This window comes from Canis aureus, chromosome 20, assembly GCF_053574225.1.
Source record: "Canis aureus isolate CA01 chromosome 20, VMU_Caureus_v.1.0, whole genome shotgun sequence".
Taxonomy (NCBI): Eukaryota; Metazoa; Chordata; class Mammalia; order Carnivora; family Canidae; genus Canis; species Canis aureus.
In genome coordinates this window covers 41101656-41116670 of record NC_135630.1, presented here as the reverse complement: position 1 = coordinate 41116670, position 15015 = coordinate 41101656, and the positions used below count along the sequence as shown (strand labels likewise).

Here is a 15015-nt window from a genome sequence, read left to right as displayed (position 1 = left end):
TCTATGAATTGAAAGAAGAAAAATGGAACCATTATAGGAATTAACTTTCTGTGTGATGAGTCTAGCAATACTGATATAAAATTAGACTCATTTTATTATTCAGACTTCTTCTGTTATTCAGGTCAATAAATTAATAGCTATCATTTTATATTTTATTCTTGCACATGAAAAGTTGTAATTAAAAGTGAGCAAGGCTAATTTAGAAGAATAGTAATTTGATCTAAATAAAAAGTCATGTTGCATAGAATGTTATATAAATATGTCTTTTGTTGCTACATGTATTAAATCCTTATTTTTCTAGTATAGTCATCTTAAATTATAACATTTGAAGGCCATGGAAGCTTTTTAAAAAGATTTGAGTCCTCCAGTTTTAATATGATCAGTGATATTGCTACAATTCCTGTGATGGATAGTGAATAATATTTTGTTAGTGTTACATTATCAACTTTCTTGAGAAGCAGAAATCTGATCTTTAAATCTTCATTAAACATGTAATTTTTTTTCATTTATTGCCCCTAAAATGGTTTATTGCAAAGTAAAAAATTAAGTAAGTTATAATTTTATACCACAAAACAAGGAAACAACCATTGTGGCAACAGACATCAGAGTACTCTCTCACTTGCTAAGGCAGGACCTCTTGGCTTCTATTCCCCACTCAAATTTTACATGTGCATGTCCAGTATTTTCCCATGGCCTTCCTGACTAACATCTTGATGGCTTGAACTTCTCGAGACCATGGAACTGTCTATGGCCATGAGGAAAGTAGATGGTGCACCAAGTGAGTCCTCAGAGGACAGCATCAAATTCTTCTCTGCACTCCACAAGAGATTTGAAGCATCTCCCAGTGTGCTTAATTTTATCAGCAAGAACCTAGTAACTATGCCTTATTTAAAGCATTAAGCTTAAGTTATATTGCATTTGAAAAGCTTTGGGAAAAGAAGTACAATATTGATGTTTGTCTGTAAACTTAACCACCAGTTGAAGCAAGAACTCTATTCTGTGAACCTAAATCTCTCATGCACCAAGAGAGAGCACAGCAGAAACTCACAGTACAAAATGGAGAACTCCCAATCCTAAACCAGCTCATTTGAATTCAAACTATTTAATAAATAGCACTGTTTAAAAATAAAAATTCTGGAACAAATGTCAAATCAGACATTAAGGCAACACATGTAAATTGGACCTGTCCAAACCAAGACACATAGTTAGCCTGTGTATGTGTCACCACTGTCAGACCTTCTGAATTACTGCCACTCATAGATGATTTATCGGATTCACATGTAAAATATTTGTCAATTTGACTACTTTCCAATTTAATTATCTCAACTTTCATTTCCATAATAATTATGCTCATCATATATGTTCTTGAAATATCCTTAATGCTTTTATAGTTGTTGGATACCATAAGAATAACAACATGAGTTAAATACTTCAAAATTAAACCCATATTCAACAAAATGTGATGCTTGCTCATAATTCCTACCACCTATTGTTGGTATGGATAGACCTAATGTATTTTGCTATGGAGGATAGCTTTTTCCCACATGTGTGAAAGTAAATAAGAGGTCACTAGAAGAGAAGCTTCTAGTTTTAATGCTACTGAGTAAATTATCCAAAAAATTCAACCCATATGAAATTACATAAAAGGAAGATTGAAAAAATATGACCCATCAGAGAAATGCCCAATTATAAATCCATGCCCCAAAGCTGAAATCCAGAGCCTTTAATAGCAGCAAAAATATTTGCTGACCTTTTGTTTTTGTATTGAATGACCATTCCACTCTTCTCTGATAGAAATCCTATTATGTTTCAAGTTTCAAAAGTCATGCCTTTTCGTTACCTTACTCTCTCCTCTGTGTTTTTATTCCAGCTACATGTCCTGAATCATCATCATGTTTTCTTTTAAATACTTACTTATTTTTCTATATTGTATAAGGCTCTGTCTAGGACAAGGCCAAGTCTTATTCCTTGTATTTAAACATCCACTTAGTGTGATTTAAAACAGAGTAATAGCTCAAGACATGTTTGTTGAAAAGACATCAAGATTGCATTCATTTTCTGGTCATAACTGTCTTACTAATCACCTAAATGATTACCATTTAGAAATTCATATATGATTTATAATACTGAAAATTTTGTGGACTCCAGTATGACAGTTGGGTTTCTAATAACTATACTTGAGACAAAAATGGCATCAAAATCTATTTTGATTGCCGTAATGCTTTTAAATAAACATAGAGGCAAGCAGAATTTGTGTAATTTCTCAAAACCAGCAATACACATATGTTTATGACCAGTTGTTCAGCCTATAGAAATTGGTGTGCATATGTATTTCTAACAGCCTGATAATAAATATGTTACTCCTGAAGAGGGCTTTGCTATTGTGGATGGGAAGATGATTTTATATAAATACATAAGTTACATCTTTCTGTAGAAACTTTGTCTCATATTACAGTGTCAGATTCAGTGTTGAGTTGTTGGCACTATAATAATGAATAGCAATTTTCACATGAAAGATTTTATAAAATCCTTTCATTCTTCAGCTTACTACCCACACAAGAGAACAATTTGGTTCAAGTACTTAAAATGACATATTTAGTGGCACCTGGATGGTTCAGTCAGTTGAGGGACTGACTCTTGTTTTTGGCTCAGGGTCTGGGGATCGAGACCCATGTCGTTCTCTGCACTCAGTGGGGTCTACTGAAGATTCTTTCTCTTTTCCTCTGCCTCTCTCCCCCCTCACACACATTCTGTCTCTGTCTCTCTCAATCAATCAAATCTTAAAAAATAACATATTTAAAAATAGTAATTTGTCATGAGGCTTTCTTGACATCGATGTTTTTGGCACATGAAACTGGCTTTCTCACATAAAAAGGACCATTTTTTTTTTTAAATTATGAAGAACATAGTGTGTTTCAGGGAGAAACCATGTTTAAAGCATCTCCTTTTGTCAATGTCATTAGGCTTACCTAATCAGAGCTTTCATTCAATGTCTGCAAAATTTAGAGTGTCTCTAAGCACAAAATCTATGTATGCCAATATACAGAACACGTGGTGTTTCTATTTCAAGGAAAAATTGTGTTTACCCTATTACCTGTCATCATAATACCCGTCGGAATTGTTGTTGTAAGTCATTCATCATCTTAGAAGTAAATAATTTTCTTGATGTGTTGTAGGAAAAATACATCAATACAGAGAATGATGATGGTGTGATTATAGTAATTATCACATGTAACATGGGTAGTTACTACTATTTACTTCTGTTCTAATTCATTATAGAGCTAGTAAAAGTCACACTAAGGAGGATATCCAAGGTGAAATAACATTAAGGAATTTTTGTTCACTGGAAATGAAATGAATAAAGGCTTTGAAGTAGATTTGATTTACAGTTTTTTTCTGGCTAAACTCTAGGGCAAATTTTAATTAGCTATATTATGATTTTGAGAGGAATTAAAATAACTTTCAACTGGAAACAGTATTATAAATAGTCATCTAAAAGATGAGAAAGTCAAGAAGATAATAGATATTAAAATGTTCTATTATTCCAAAAGTTAACATTTGTGTTGTTGATTATAATTTTCTTTTACTAGATCCTGGATTATCCACAGGCAGAAATCACTTTATTGTTATTTTTCTTGTAATGCCAAACAAAGTGGTATATGGAATATATTGGCATACGGGAAGTGATCATGTGTGCTGAGTCTCATACTGGTGTGAGAGATCTGATTGTTAGATTTTCAGGAATTGTACAGACTGGTGTTGTCTTGGTAGCTTGACATTAGGCATGGTGGGAATATTTATAACAGAATTAGTCAAGAAGAAGGCTTTTCCCCAGAAAGCAGATTATTAAACATTTACTGGCATACCACCAGAAAGCTTTCAATAAATGGTAAATGGACAAAGAATGAGTGATTGGTTTTAAAAATAGTGATAATCTACAATAATACAAAGAAATACAAACTACTCATGAAATAAACACACAGCATTAAATAAGATAAAATATTTGGAATTTGGTGTCATATAGGCTTCCCATTCTAATGTGGACTCTAGCGCTGACTAGTTCTGTATTCTTGTGCAAGAAATTTAGACTCTTTGAGGTGGAAGTCTCTTCCAACATGTGAGGATACAAGGAAAAGTCTGCAACCTGGAGGAGGGTCCTCACTCAACCATGTGGCACCTCAATCTTGGACTTCCGGCCCAAAGAACTGTTTTGAACTAAAAGCCAACAAAGATTAAGTGGATAATGATAAAAATGAACACCCATTTTCTTTAAAAACAATTAGATTAGGAGTGTGTACAAAGGCTGAATTGCATATTTTTGATGCAGAGGCATTCAATTATGAAGGTAATCTTAGTTACATACCACTGGCAACTTTGAAAATGTCTGTACAGCTTGTGGTTTCCCTCAGGCTTTGAAATAATACCCTGTGGTCTTATGTATGGTTTGGGGTCTGTGCATATTAGTGGACAGTGCTTAGTGACTGTAGGCGAAGATACAAAGTAATGTGAAATCCCTAAGTATATACGGAAAGTGATCTGCTCCTGGAAGTGGTAGCAAGTTTCCATGGGGAAAAAAATAAAACTTGCAGCTGATAAAGATGATGATGATGATGATGATGATGAAGAAGAAGAAGGAAGAAGAAGAAGAAGAAGAAGAAGAAGAAGAAGAAGAAGAAAGAAGAAGAAGAAAGAAGAAGAAGAAGGAAGAAGAAGAAAGAAGAAGAAAGTAGTAGTAGTAGTAGAAGTAGTAGTAGTAGTAGTAGTAGTAGTAGAAGGGGCAGCCCAGGTGGCTCAGCGGTTTAGCACAGCCTTCAGCCCAGGGCCTGATCCTGGAGACCAGGATTGAGTCCCACATCAGGCTCCCTGAATGGAGCCTGCTTCTCCCTCTGCCTGTGTCTCTGCCTTTCTCTCTCTCTCTCTCTCTCTCTCTCTCTCGAATAAATAAATAAATAAATCTTTAAAAAAAAGAAGGAAGAGGAGGAGGAGAAGAAGGAGAATAAGAAGATAATAATGAAGATGGAGATTTTGATGATGAGGAAGCAAAAGAAAAGCTTCAGTAAGTAAATGTAAGTGTAATACTCCAGCCAAAAATAGACAAAAATCAAACCAGAATGCAAAAGACTCAAAACCATTAACAGTAAGATCAAAAGGTAAGGAATCCTTAAAAAAAAAAAAAAAAAAAAAACAGAAAAAAATCCCCTAAAACACCAAAAGAACCTAGTTCTGTTGAAGACATTAAAGCAAAAATGCAAGTAAATAAAGAAAAAAGGTGGCTCTCCTCCTATCTTGGAAGCCAAATTCATCAATTATGTGAAGAGCCGCTTCTGGATGACTGACCCAGGAGGCTCTCCAAGATCGCTGGCAGTGAAGGAAGTCTCTTAGAGGCAATATTTTAAATAGTTTGCTAAAATTTTCCATCTTATTTCATTTCTGTAATGGATAATATATGGCTGTCCTTTTTATAATACAGAGTGTGAACTTTCCCTACTATGTCTGATAAATATTGTCCAGGTCCCATTGCTAAAAATGTGTTGTCCAAAATGTCTGTTTGATTTTTAAGAATGGAATTTTACCTTTACCTGGTTTTAAATATATGTGGAATGTCATAAGAGCAATGGTGGTCAGATAAATGGAAATGGTAGGGAGGCAAAAAAAATATATATGTGAAATAAACTCAGTATTCTAATGAAATAAAAAAAACTCTTTGAAGTAACCTGCTCAATGGTGTGTAAGAGAGAGAGAGAGAGAGAGAGAGAGAGAAATGGAGGTAATAATGTTCACCATATAGGAATATAATGGAGACTGCTTACAATTTATGAGATTGAATCATAGGGAATATATTTTGTTATACGTCACAAACATGTCACTTATTTGACATGGCTTGACTTCTTTAGTAGATGTGCAATAAATATTGGAAGAGAGACAAAAGGAAAGAGAAATAAAGGAGGTTAGGAAGAAAGAAACAAGAATATAGAGGCTTCAGAATTTTATTCAAGAATTTTTTCCACTATGTCCATACACATCCTGCCCAACCATCCAGTTCAGTAATATAATCAGAGACTTACACAGTCAGACTGTGATGTTCTCACAGTCTGGCTTAAGGTATTGAAGCCCCTAGAGCTTCCTTCTGCACTGGGCAATATACGTCTAAATATGTGATGTGTATTAGTATATTGTAATCTTTTGATAATGGTAGTCCATTTAGACTATATTTTGGGGACTAAGTTAAGAAACACTATGTAGCTAGCTAACTCATTTTAAAAAGTAATATATGTCTTTTTTTTTTTTTGAGGAAAAAAATCCTATCCGTACTGAATTTTAAAATAGCTGTATATCTGGAAAACACATGTAAATATTAATTAGAACATAAATCAGATCATGCTGTGCATCCTGTTCTGCAGAATGTGTTTCAAACGAACAAATATGCCATGGCTATCTTTCCATTGAATGCAGAGAGAACTTTTTTATCTCTTATTTGTATATGATGTTCCATGGTATGGATGATTCAAAGAAGACTAAATCAATATTCTCTCACTTTTGGCTTTCACGAACAATGCAGCAATAGCATTTGTATATGCATGTATATATGTTTTTACATGTTATTTTCATACATGGGTAGTTACTAATATATGATGAAGCCTGAGAGTTGGAAGTGCTTCAAATTTGGCTAAATATGACTAAATTGTTCTCCAAGGAGATTGTGCTAATTTATATTTTTTCCAAAATGGCATTTTTTCTCCATATATTAAAAAACATAAATCATCTCTGGAATATTTTCAGGAGTTGCAAGAACTCTTTAAATTGGTATTAATTGGTTGTTACTGAGGCTGATCACCTCCATGTGTATTTATTTCTTTTTAATTTTTTTCTGCCCACTTTCTCTTCATATATTTGGCTTATCTTTCTGTTGGATTATAAGGCATCTTTTTAAAAAATATATTTGTCTGTCAGTATGTTCCAAATAATGTTTACATTTTTGTTTTTCCTTAACTTTCTCTGTGGTACTTTTTACTATGTCGACATTTTAAAATTTTATGACATGAAGTCTGACAGTATTTTTTTTTAAAGATTTATGTCACACACACATCCCTATCAATCCTTCCATTTTCTAATAGTTTATACATATTTTTATACTTAAATCTTAGATCTCTAGGGAATTTATTTTCATGAAATGATTAAGCATCGGTTGGTTCCTTATTACCTAATGACTGTAAGTTATCCCAAGGACACTTATTGAATTATCCACTTTTCCTTGTCCATTTGAATTACTTGTTTTCCAAGGGAGAGAGGTAAGATGGCAGAGGAGTAGGGTGACCAGAAACTTGCCTCCTCCCTCAAATAACAACTAGATAAATATCAAATCATTCTGAAGACCCAAGAAATCAGTTGAAATACTTCTTTTCCTATATTTGGATTGTCAATGTATCTTGGGTATAGACTTCCAAAAATTATTTTCCAGTGGTTATTCTAGTCTAGCAACTACAATATCCTGTTGTAATTTTGTTTGTTTTATTATATATTTTAATATTATCTAGGACAAATTCCTTTTCATCACTTTGTGTGTGTGTGTATGTGTGTGTAATTTACCTGGCTAGACTTGACATTTTCTTTTTCTAGATAAATTTTTAAATATTTTGACACATTGCAAATTGAAAGACACAGATGCACACACATTGGAATTTTCATTGAGCTTATGCCTAATGTTTTATAACATAAATTTCTGTATTTCTCTATTTATTTAAGCTTTTCTTCTTGCTTTTGCAGGTATTTTTGCAAAAATATTTTCAAGATTATTTTTTTTTTGCTGTTATTGGGAATGTGGTTTTTTAAAATTTAAATTCAATTGGCCAACATATAGTAAATACATCATTAGTTTCAGATGTAGAGCTCAATAATTCATCATTTGCATATAACACCCAGTGCTCATTACATCAGGTTCCCTCCTAAATGACCATCACCCAGTTACCCCATACCCCCCACCTCCCCTCCAGCAATCCTCAGCTTGTTTCCTGTAGATAAGAGTCTCTCAGGGTTTGTTCCCTCTCTCTTTCTTTCCATTCTGTTTTCCCTCCCTTCCCCTATGATCCTCTTCAATGTTTCTTATATTCCACATATGAGTGAAACTAATACAGGAGAGCTAGTTTCTTGTCTCATGGAGTTGAAGAATGAATCTCATGGACAAAGGAGAGTGAGTAAAGTGATAGAAGTTTATTAAACAAAGATACAGAGAAAACTCTCAGAAGTGAAAGAGATCCCAATAGGGTTGCAACTGAGGACTTTTTGGCTCTCCTTTTATTGAGAACCTAGCCAGGGACCCCAGGGCCTTGAGATTGTGGTGTAGTCTTGGTTTGAGCAGGGACTATTGATAATACCCTCAATGACTTACTTCTTTGTGGTCTGCTGAATTTCTATGATTACTTGGTAGCCATTAAAGAAAGGTACTCCCTAACATTTGGAGCTGGGGAGCCAGGTTTATTTTTTTATTTTTTTCCTGTTTTTTTTCTGTCTTATCTCCGTTTCCTTGGGATGGGTAGGAGCCTGAATCTTGGCCTTTCAGTTTCCTTCAGGTTTATGGGAATCCACGGATCTACAGGAGCCAACTTTGGGCCTTTCCCTTATCTTTCCCCGCCTAGCCCCCCTGCCTCTAACTCATTCCTACATCAAAACCATATGATAATTGTCTTTCCTTAATGGACTTATTTCACTCAGCATAATACCCTCTAGTTCTATCCATGTCAATTGGTAAATGGTCAGTATTCATCCTTTCTGATGGCTGAGTAATATTCCACGGGGTGTGTGTGTGTGTATATATATATATATATATATACACACACACACATCTTCTTCTTTCTCCGTTCATGTGTTGATGGAAATCTTGGCTCCTTCCATAGTTTGACTATTCATGTGGGATAGTTTTTTAAATTGCATTTTCTAAACTGTTATTTGTGCACAATAAAGGTAGGGGATTTTGTATATTTGCTTTTAGCTTTGGCACTATTTTGAAATTCTTCACCATTTCTAATGACTTTTTTGGTAGTTTCTCCTGGGTTTTCTATTTTTTCTACGGTTTTCCATATATTACATATTGAGTACTATCCCTCTGTTTTTAGTCTAATGTCATTAGCAAGCAATTCCAAAATAATGACAAGAAAAGAAAGTATTTTTTACCTTAAACCTGACTTTGTTGGCAAGGCTTTTAGGATTTAACCAGTTAACAGGATTTGTGTGGGCTGGTGAGATGTGTTACACGTGTTTATCAAGGTACATGCTCCATCAGCTCCTAGTTTCTTACAGTATTTTAAAAAATTTATTATACATTTATTACAACTTCCCATGTGTTTTCCCCTACTATTTTTATTTATTTTTAAAGATTTTATTTATTTATTCATGAGACACACACAGAGAGAGGCAGAGACACAGGCAGAGGGAGAAGCAGGCTCCCTGTGGGGAGCCCAGTGTAGGACTCAATCCCAGGACCCCGGGATCAGGACCTGAGCTGAAAGCAGACGCTCAACCGCTGAGCCACCCAGATGACCCAACCCCACTATTTTTAGAGAGCAGTAACCATATTTCTAATCAAATTCAGAATGTAACTGTTATATTTCACTGATAATTTAATAGACTACTAAAATTGATTTGCTATCTTATTTAGAATTTTTGCATAGATACTCATAAGTAGGAGATATTTGTAATTTTCTTTCTCAGTCCTATCTTTTTTCCTAATAGTACTATTATGATTATGTAAGAAAGGACTGGAAATATTTCTCTCAGTTTTTATCAGTGGTTCCCAACCCTGGCTGTACATTAGAATTTTAAAAACCCTAAACATTAAAAAATTTTTGGGTTAGGGCCCCACCCCAGATCACTTGCATGGACTGTAGTATCAGAATTTCAGTGTAATGTAGTCTCAGATTTCTTCTCTTTTTATCTTGTGTTAAATATGCGTGCCACATTACTCATTCTTTCCAGCTGAGCAGAATAAGGGAGTCAGCATGCATCTGTCACCAAACCAAGCATTCATCCATTTTTCTTTGGAACAAAACTAGAAGTTTCTCAGGGTATTGGCCATTTGAAACTTTCACTAGGTGTTCATGACCCTTCTGTAAATAGAACAGCTAATGACATTAAAGTATTAAGTCTTCAATGAGATAGCAGGTTATGCTTAGTATCTGATTTTGAACCTATTATTTTCCCCACCACCTCTTTGTCCATCACAACTCACTTTTCCTATGTTCCTCTACCAACTTCTCTCTTCCTTAGAGTGAAATTGGTCTTCCATGCTTTAGATTCATTCTCCCCTCTCCATAATAACAATTTTGTCCTCCAAGAGTCTCTTTCTCCCTGTCCTTACATTCTATTTCTCTATTTATATTGCAAACGTCCCTCTTCTGCCAACTGTGACTGTACCATGTTGTTCACTGTGCCTCAGAATTCGTCTCTTGAAGGCAACCTTCCCACCCAATCTTAACTTGCTCTTTTGCTCCCAAGTTAAGCTTCAGGCTGTGTATGGATGCCCCCCCCCCCCTTTATTTTGGATAGTTACAGGGAAACCAATCTCTTTGATAACTTTCACAATATTTTTCATTCTTGAATAAGTACGATCATCTGCTTAAGAACTGACTTCCAGGGCAGCCCAGGTGGCTCAGCCGTTTGGCGTGCCTTCAGCCCAGGGCGTGATCCTGGAGACCCGGGATCAAGTCCCACATCTGGCTCCCTGCATGGAGCCTGCTTCTCCCTTTGCCTGTGTCTCTGCCTCTCTCTGTCTCTGTGTCTCTCATGAATAAAGAAATAAAATCTTAAAAAAAATAACTTCCAATCAGTAGAGGGTAGGGGGGTGGGGGGACAGGGTAAATGGATGATGAATATTAAGGAAGGTATGTGATGTAATGAGTACTAGGAAAAAAAAATGAGTACTAGGTATTAAATAAGACTGATGAATCACTGACCTCTACCACTGAAACAAATAATACATTATATGTTAATTAATAGAATTTAAATAAAAATATTCTCTTGGAAAAATCGTAACCAAATAAACTGACCGTTCTTAACATCCCTCTGCAAGATATAAATCTCTAGGACCATTCACTAATTTGTGTATTCACATACCCAGGCATTCTAACATTCTCCACCAAACTCACATCCTGTTTTTCTCATTCTAAATTTGGTTACTATTTGCCTCTAAGAGACCAATGTTGTATTCTCAATCACTTTACTGGCAATGTGATTTCTCTCTGGCCTGACACACTTTCTCTATGCTTTCTCACACTAAGACTCCTGATTTCCTGACTCTATGTATCTTGTGTAAGGATTTGAATAAAACACACTCCCCATTCCTACATGTAATTCATCCGTCAACTTTATATTAAAAAATTCTGTTCATCTGGGACTTTTATCATCTGCTTACAACTCCTTACCTCTCCTCTCTATACTGCCACCTACCAAACTCCCAGGCATCTCTCCCCTCAATTCATTAAATATTTTAGCTTCCAGATGATTACCCTCATTCACACCAAGCCCTGCCACCACCCTGTTTGATACCTTATCACTGAACCCACCCACTCAGTCTGACCTCTGAAACAATGATCCCCATCTTTATTTCAGATAAATCACCCTCATCGATGACTCCACATTCAAATCTTCTTTCTATGTAACAGATACATAATTCTAAAGTTTTACATTTAGACATTCTACTTCTTATCCTCTCATCTCTCTACTGAATTATGTATTTGTCTCTGTTATTTGCTTTGCTTTTTCATATCAGATGCATAAGTCCTACAGCTTCTGTTTCCAAAACTTGTCCTGCATCCAGTTATGTCTTGCCCCCTTGGCCACGATCATAGCCATTCTGGCCACCATTTTACCTCACCTCAGCTTCTGCAGTAGTCTCCGACTTGTCTCCCAGCTTGATTTTTGCTCCTCTGCTTTCGTTAGATACTACATCAGATCCTATCACAACCTTTTTATAACCCTCCATGGGCTACCTGTTGCAAATAGGATAATATCTGCACTCTTCAAAAGCTCTATACAATCTGTTCCCTACCGACCTCTTAGATCCTATTTCCTATCACTCCCCTTTAATCACTGTACACTAGTAACAGGGATCTTTCTCTCTTCTTCCTTTGAAGGGGCCAAGCTTAGTCCTGCCTCAGGCTTTTGTACTTTTTTTTTTCCTCCTGCCTGAAACATTTCTCTCAGATCTTTGCTTGGCTGCCTCTTCTGCATTATTTAGATTTTAGCTCAGATGCATCCTTCTCAGAGGATTCTGTTAAAGTACTCATCAACTACTCTCTTTCCAGTAGTTTTTGTTTTCCTGCATAGTTTTAGTCTTATGAAAACTTATGTTTTTCTCTCGTTTACATATTTAGTTTACAGATTTATCTCTCTGCCTTCCATCAGAACATAAGGTCAATAGGAATAGAAATCTTTTCTCTGTCTCTTTTGTCACTGTATCCTCAGCCTTAGAAGAATGCCCAGATTGTAGAAAATTCCCATTAAATGTCTGCTTAAAAAATGCATGAGAGAAAAACACTTCTTTCACCCCACCTGTTGTCCCTCTCTACTGCGCTCCCTTATTCATTTTAGACTTTGGGGCTCTTTGTTTTATTCCTATCCTAGATAGGATTCTCTGAACTATGACTATATTGGTACCCATCTGCCAAATCTGCAAGATCAGTGTAGGATTTTGTTATCTCCTGCCTGCATCTACCCTGCAAAGCACTGTTGGGGAAAGTCACATGGCTGTACACCTACTGCTCTGTGTTCCTGACCTTTCATTGTCATCATTGCCTTGCATCTCCATCTCCTTCCTGTTATTCTTTCCACCTGCGATGAGGGAAGACATGTCCTCTATTTTTATGTAAGGATGATACCTTCACTCCTTTCTGGATCTCATTTCTCCAGACTCCTCAGAGCCCTGCACCATTAGGTATCTCCTTTCTTGGGATCAGTTGCTCCCTCCCTACTTGCTACTCTTCATAAGCACTTGAACTTGTTTAGATCTCTGTCATCACTCGCCCTTATATTTTCAGGAATGAATTGCTGTCCACTTTCATTTTCTCCCCATGCTTCCCTATCGTGCACACAGTAGGTGCCCCACAGCACAATGTTGATAATATAGTTCCCCTGTGTAGAGAAACCTTTGGTGTGCCATCTATTGCAGGAGGTCCACACCCTTTGTCCTGGCCTCCACTTACTACACACATACATCCTTCCTTCCTTCTATTCTTTCTCCTTTCCCTACCTAACATTCCCTTACCTTCTATTCACTTACTCAACAAAGGCTACTTAAGTGCCTGTCGTGAAGTTAATACTCAAATTGGAAATTAACTATCTTCTAATATATATATTCTCTTGGCCAAAAAAAAAAAAAAAGTCAAACACTATAATTACAACATATCCTTTTGGGTCACTACCTCTAGGCTATCCTCTTAAGAAGTATTACTTAGGACAGCCTGGGTGGCTCAGCAGTTTAGCTCTGCCTTCGGCCCAGGGCCTGATCCTGGAGACCTGGGGTTGACTCCCACATCGGGCTCCCTGCATGGAGCCTGCTTCTCCCTCTGCCTGTGTCTCTGCTACTCTCTCTGCGTCTCTCATGAATAAATCAATAAAAAAATTTTTTTTAAAAAAGGTATTACTTATTATCAATTAGTGTGAATCTTTTCAAATACCTACTCACAGAAATTACATAGTATGATTTGTGTTTCTGTTTTCCTCTTACTTTGTTTTAATTTTTGCATAAATTGAATTATTATGCAAGAATTGTCAGCACCTTGTTTCTTTCACTATGTAGTAAATCTTGGAGAATCTGTAATATTAGTATACACATAAATCTAATCATTTCAACAGCTACAGAGCATTCAACAATATAATATTTATTTAGTTCATTAGCTTAGCTTATTTAGCTACTCCTTCATTAGTGGGCATTCAAGTTATTTTTATTTATTACTTATTTGTTTGTTTATTTTGCTATGTACTTTGCTGACAAAGTGAACTTTGCCACTTCTAGCTCTTGGACATATGTCCAATGATTTTCTAGGGTGGATATATAGAAATATAATTTCAGTGATGAAGGGTATACAGAATTTAAATTTTGCAGGTGCTATCAAATTGCCTTCCATATTGTCTATATTAATTTATATTTTCACCACCACAATATGAGAATTGACTATTCCTGTACATTCTTACTTGCCAAAATTTGTTTTAATAAATTTGTAAATTTACCATTCTGGTGAGTAAAAACAAATAAAAGAAAGGTGTCTTTTATAAAGTTTTGCATCTTAGGGTTACTGGAAAAGTTGAGTATCTTTGCATATTTTATTGGTGATTTTTATTTCATATACTATAATAAAACTATCCTTTGCCTTTTGAAATTGAACAATTTTGCTCATAAAAATTTTACTTTTTAAGATAATCTTATTACAGATGCTGATACTTTTCAGCTATCTCTCACTTTAATTTTAGCATTATTGTTTTGTCAGTCACATTTATCTACATTTTCTAATATGGAAAATGCTTCTGAATTTTAAGTCTTTGTCTATTTTTAAAGGTATACATATATATATTTTTGTCATTTTATACTCATTCTTTTAATCCTCACAACAGTATTGTGAGGCGGGCACTTTTATTATTTGCAGGATCATATGGTAATTCTGTTTTTAATTTTTTGAGGAATCTCCATAGTGTTTTTTTCATTGCAGCTGTGAAATTTACATTCCCATCAACATGAACAAGAGTTCTCTTTCTCTACATCCTCACCAACACTTAACATATCTCTTTTTATGTGTCATTCTAACAGATATGAGGTGACATCTCCTTGTGGTTTTGATTTGCATTTCCCTGGGGATTAGTGATATTGAGAATCTTTTTATGTGCCTTTTGACCATCTGTGTGTCTTCTTTGGAAAATGTCAATTCAGATCCTCTGCCTCTTTTTAATGGGATTATTAGTCATTTTGCTGTTGAATTATATGAGTTCTTTATATGTTTTAGATATTAACTCCATATCTGATACAGGATT

The 15015-nt window shown here is 35.3% G+C and overlaps 1 protein-coding gene and 1 pseudogene across 2 annotated transcripts in view; both read left to right on the top strand.

Moving 5' to 3' along the window:
• The window catches only part of DPP10 (dipeptidyl peptidase like 10), a 1281550-nt gene that overhangs the window by 223593 nt on the left and 1042942 nt on the right, over nucleotides 1-15015 (top strand). The window lies entirely within an intron of this gene.
• LOC144291347 (nucleophosmin-like) lies at nucleotides 736-5443 on the top strand (annotated as a pseudogene).